Source organism: Cupressus sempervirens, chromosome 5, assembly GCF_028749045.1.
Source record: "Cupressus sempervirens isolate cs-2001-9-10 chromosome 5, ASM2874904v1, whole genome shotgun sequence".
Taxonomy (NCBI): domain Eukaryota; kingdom Viridiplantae; phylum Streptophyta; class Pinopsida; order Cupressales; family Cupressaceae; genus Cupressus; species Cupressus sempervirens.
In genome coordinates this window covers 165476540-165482597 of record NC_143122.1, presented here as the reverse complement: position 1 = coordinate 165482597, position 6058 = coordinate 165476540, and positions in this window count along the sequence as shown.

Here is a 6058-nt window from a genome sequence, read left to right as displayed (position 1 = left end):
TAGAAGGAAAGGAATTGCCACATCTTTCGTAATCTAGATCTTAATCCTGAGAATCTTATATCCAAAATAGAAGCTTGCATAGTAGAAACTATTAATTCATACTTAAGAAAGGTGAACCTAGAAGAAGGCTCATTCTCCAACTGGGATGGCCTCATGAAGAAAACCTGGCCTAATTTGATTAATCCCCCTCTGTATTACTCTAAGGCTAATAGAGAGGCCAAGAAGAATTGTAAATGGGAGCCACCCCCCCTGGATGGGTTAAACTGAATTTTGATGGGGTAGCTCAGGGAAACTCAGGTACAGCTGGGATTGGATGCATCATTCATAATGAGGATGGTCTTTGGATTGCCAAAAAAGCTTGGTCGATTCTGCCTACATCCAATAATATAGCTAAACTTGAGGCCCTCCTTCAAGGAATCAAGTTATGTCTTAAGCTTAATTTATCTAATGTTTTTATCGAAGGCGATTCTCAGATTATTGTGAATGCTATAAGGAAACGGTCCACTCCCAATTGGGCACTCAATTCTCAACTAGAAGTGGCTCTATCCCTTATAGACAAGCTTGATGACTATAAGATTGACCATATCTATAGGGAAGGTAATCAACTTACAGATCATCTAGCTAACTTAGGAGCAGATGGAGTTAACTCCATGCTTATAAATGATGGTTACTCTTTGGCTCCTTAATTTCTTTGATTTCTCTTTACCCCTTCATAAGGTAGACATAAATTTTAGCCTATTTATTTCTCATTTGTCCCATTTTAACTACTATTAATATCTACCTTAGTCTAAGTTTCGACAAATTAAGTATAATATTATCTTATTTAGTTTATTCATTTCTTTTTCTATTTTATTTATATATTTGATTCCCTTCAATTTTTCCATCATTAGTTGAGATGGATGGTTGAGGTACTGTTCACATCATCTTGGCACCAGCTTCATATGTGCGATTGTCAAGAGAATCGTGTAATTATCTTCCCCATCATGGTTGATCACGAGCTCTGGCTCAACATTATTTATCATTGTTTATCTACATCTATGCATTCGCCCCTGTAGTTTATCTGTTGCCTTCCAGAAGTTTCCCTACGCATCCCTCGAGTGTTATCAGATGGATTTTGCTCTTCTCTGTCATCGTTGAGCATGGAATCCAATATAGCTCTCTTCCATACTTCAGAGGAGTGCACTATGGCCTTTTGTGGAGCAATGAAATCAGAAAGATGGAATCGAATTCTTCACCCAGTGGATGACATGATGAGGTTTGCAATCAACAAAGCCTTGGGTGAAGGGGTTTTTTTATTATTAATACACTTGGAAAGCAAATAGTGACATCATTGGGTCGTTCATTGGCTGTTTGGTAAGAGCCAAAGTTCAAGCAGATAAGATAGTAAGGCTTTGTCACGACCTATTTGTCCCTTCTTGGAGAAAGGGGCTTGAACAAGCGGTATATAGTATAGACAACAAATTTTGGATTCCCTTCATTGAGAAATATATGAATCTTCCACTTGGTCATCCGGACCTAGACACAACCCCCCATTGCCAATCTTTGGTCACTCGAGAGAAATTGACTTTTTATCATGAGTGGACAAAGATGGAGGCCAACCTAAATTTTCTTCTTCGCTGGAGGGGCATCATTCCTGAAGATAATGTGGAATGGCTAATTAATTATCTCCACCTCTTTAATGCCTACATCCATCCCAGGGTGACATTCGAGAATCTGAATGATTTGGACTTCAGTACTCCAAATGCAGAAAGAACGAGCAGAAGGAAATCTGAGTTTGAGCTCCCATCGAATTACCAGGTGGAACAACCCAGTGACATCGAGGATGTGATCATGGTCCTATGGAAGGAAGGCAGAGGTCCGCTTGAAATATGATTATCCCTTAGGACCAGAATTATATTAATAGGGTTTATACAAAGTAAGCAATTTTGTTAGTATGCTTATGACATTCTAGTTTAGTACCTTAGTATGTTACATATGTATAGTCGTTATAGCACAGATTCTCTCTCCTAGTTTTTTCCTTGTTGTGTATGAGAACTTCTCAATTTTTATATATAATATATGGCTACTATTAAGTATAATCTCAATGCTTTGTTGTGGAGATTCTGCTTTACTTTGAGGATTCGATTTATGTGTGGGTAGTTTGAAAAATTCTGCTTGGGCAATGATCAAGTTGGCTTACATCTCTTTAATTAGGTCTCTTTCTAAATATGGGTTGCTTTGAAAATATGATGGTAAGACTTTGGCGTATGCCCTTCGTTCGTGATCTCCCTCTTTGTTTAAATTTGCTAGCTCTCAAGTCATATATCTGTTTATTTAACTAGTTTTTGGATATATATCGTTTAAGGCAATCTTTTATGATTTAATACATGGACTCTAATTGGGGATGAAAGTCTTCATTTCTTGCTGATATTTTATGTAGTTTTTAGCTCTTTAGTTTTTATTTACTCTCTTCTATTCTATTTTGGTGATAGTTGCTAGAGTTTCCTCTGGTTGACGAATGTGATTCAATAGGTATTTCCTTGGTATATATAGATAGTATGGATCCCTTTAATGGATCAATTTTTTCTTAAAGGAGAGGGCTGTCCAACCTCCTGTCGATAAGAGCTCTCTATTTATATCGTGGATACTCGATCTGGTCCCCTGGTCTTGTCTCATATTCCTGAATGATTGCTAGATTCTGGGATAGGAGTTATATCATTTCAAAATCTTATGTTGTATTCGGTTGTTTGCCACTTTAGCATGTGTTCCATTCGATCCTAGCATGATCTCTCTCGGTGTGGTTGTGTTTTTCTTGGAAGCAGGGGTATGGATTGGATTTCTGGCCATTCCTCTGGTTTTGAGATTCTCAGCTATTCGTCTTCAACCCTTCCCTTGATTCTCTCTTTCATGCATTATAGGTTTTGGCTCCTTTGTTATTCTATGCCCTGTGTTGTTTCTCCCCTTCTCCCCTTTGGTTTTTATTAATTTTCCTGTCTTAGAGCTTAGGATCTCTTCTTGCTCTGTTTCGAGCAATGTGTCGTATCTTTAATGTTCTCTCTAGATTGAATCTCATCCAGCTAAATGTAGCTTGCAGGGACTTCTTTTATGGTTAAGTAGGGAGCATCTTATCACATTTTGGTTCTCTTTTAGTCTTTCGTTGTGTCCTCAGGTCTAATTTAGCATATAAGATTATATTTGTCTTTTCATGGGAGGTTGCTTCCCTTCCCGTCAGATGGTATATCTTATACTTGTGTCCCTAATTCTAACCTCTTAACATGTTTAGCTAGTTGGCAGCCACTTTCAACTTTTAGATTCTATTCGTCAAAGATTCTACAGACTAAATTCTATTGAAGGCTGCGATGGATATTCTAATATAGATGCTATCATCAGGGCTATAGCCCCTTATTGATTGTAACTTTGTATACATAATACATACATAGATTTAGTTCACTGGGGTATGCCCCTTTTATTTTGTAATAATATAGGACATCTGTCCCGGGCAAGACTGGAGGTTTTCTTCTCCGTTCTTTCCTACCAGTGCCCATTTGAATGGAGCAAGCTGTTGTAAGCCTTTGTAAATGTTCATTTCAATTAATAATAAAATTATCATGGCCTTGGTTGTTTATCGATAAAAAAAAAAAAAGAGAGGTTGGTTTCTCTACAAATTTATAAACAATTCTTTCAATTTATATTTCTATTAAATAATAAGTTTATGAAAAATAAATGATTGACAAACTCCAATACTAATTATGTACAAGAAGCATGAATTTAAATAGTTCACATTGAGGGAAGTCTTTGATTTTGAGGATAGAGATCTTGTGAAAGTCTTATAAAGTACTAATTATTAGATTTAACAAAATTTACAAAATCTTCCATTATAAGATGTTCTTTGCCCAAGGTCTTAACTCTACAACAATAATATATTACTATCACATATTTTTTGTAATGTCCCCATCTTTTTAGCAACTTAGTGGAGTTCTTAGCCTTTACGTTCTCCAAAGGCTAAGTGAAGAAATAAGAAATTGATTAAATTAATTTCTTATAAAGTCATTAAATAAATTAAAATTAAAAGGTGACTTTATATTTAATTAATTTAATTTTCTAGAAGCACAATTAATTATTGTATTGCAAGGAGAAGCTTCCAGACAGTGCAATAATTATTGGAAAAGGGGAAGCCTCTAGTAATTTAATTTTCTAGAAGCACAATTAATTATTGTATTGTAAGGGAGGAGTTTCTAGAGAGTGCATTAATTATTGGAAGGGGGAAGCTTCTAGTAAATGCAATTAATTAATATTTTATTTCCTTCTAGAAGGGTGAAGGAAACACATAAATAGAGGTGGGAGCTTCATTGTTTAGCATCAGATTATTGTGAATTGCATTTGATAAGAGCTTGGAGGTGTGAGTTATATATTTGTTCTTGGCATTAGAGGATGTCTATCCTCTCTTTTGACATTCTAGACACCATTCCCTTGGGGTTTGGCCTTTGGAATTCATTGTTATGTATTTGGTTTTATTAGTTTGAGAACTAATATTATTTCAATAGTGGTTCAATCTTCAGTTTGCATAAATTTCTTCTTGTTCATATTATGTGGTTTTAAATCTATGCAAAGACATTAAAATCTCGTTCAACAATTGGTTCAGTTTTTGGGCAGTACTAGGGTGCCCATTATAGTGGTATCAGAGATATAAGTTCTGCCATCATGGGGAGGTCTTATAGGGTATTTGAAACATCATTTATGTTTGAGCATGCGATAGGGATTTTATAATTTTTGCAATACTAAAGCAAGACAAAGTAGGAGTTCAGACTTGCATAGCGAATAGTTTAGTTCATCCATGTAGAAAGACATACAATCCAATCATACAGACACATAGGATATATTCTTTGAACAAGAAAACAATATGGGTGACCGAGATGATAGGGATATAGGACTGGGCGGAGGCAGGAATATCAGTCTAAATCATGAGGTAATGTTCAGATGGTTACTAGGTACATTAGAGGAGGGGCAACGTATGCAATAGGAGCAGAATAGGTGAATGAATATGATGTTGCAACTTATGGCTAGATAGATGGGCATCAATATTAATCTAGGAGATGCCAACAATGAAAACAATAACAATGGAAGAAATGAGAACAATAGGGGCAATAATAATCTAGATCGAGGCAACAACAATGGTCCTAAAAATAACATTAATGGTAATAATGGACATAATGGGAATGGGGCTTTATCAGGGGATGGCGATGTAACAATAGTGGGATTAGGAGAATGCAAGGATACAGTCATATCAATAGCCACTTCTGTGTCAGTTGAACCATCCAACGAGGAGTTTAGCAGTATGCATGCAGTTGTTGATGTGTGTTCTAATGAAGCTGCACATGTTGATGATTTGAGTTTTCATCAACTACAGATTCCATTCAATTTTTTGTTGCGATAGTCAATGTTGTTCCTAAGTCCATATATTTTGATGTGGCTACACCTATTGTTGATATAGTTAGCATGAGTGCATATGGTTCGCTTGTAGCTACATCTTCTTTAATTCATGTTGGTGATGATTATGATTCTAGTCTAATATATATTATGTGGTTGGATACAAGGAAGAAGAGATTTCATAGATCTTCTATGGAGTTGCCTTCTCGTGACATTTTGACTTCTACATCATCATAAGAAGTTTTGGGTGCTAGGCTGCAAGACATGTGGTTGGTCCTGATGATGCTAGTTTGTAGTTGGTTTAATGCCCATAGGGATGTCACATACTACTTCATTTGGGATCCGAGAGGAGGTTGGAGTTCATTGTGTTGTTGGATTGCTTGAAGACAAGCAATTTCAAGGAGGGCGGATTGTAATGTCCCCATTTTTTAGCAACTTAGTGGAGTTCTTAGCCTTTACATTCTCCAAAGGGTAAGTGGAGAAATAAGAAATTGATGAAATGAATTTATTATAAAGTCATTAAATAAATTAAAATTAAAAGGTGACTTTATATTTAATTAATTTAATTAATTATTGTATTGCAAGGAGAAGCTTCTAGACAATGCATTAATTATTGGAAAAGAGGAAGCCTCTAGTAATTTAATTTTCTAGA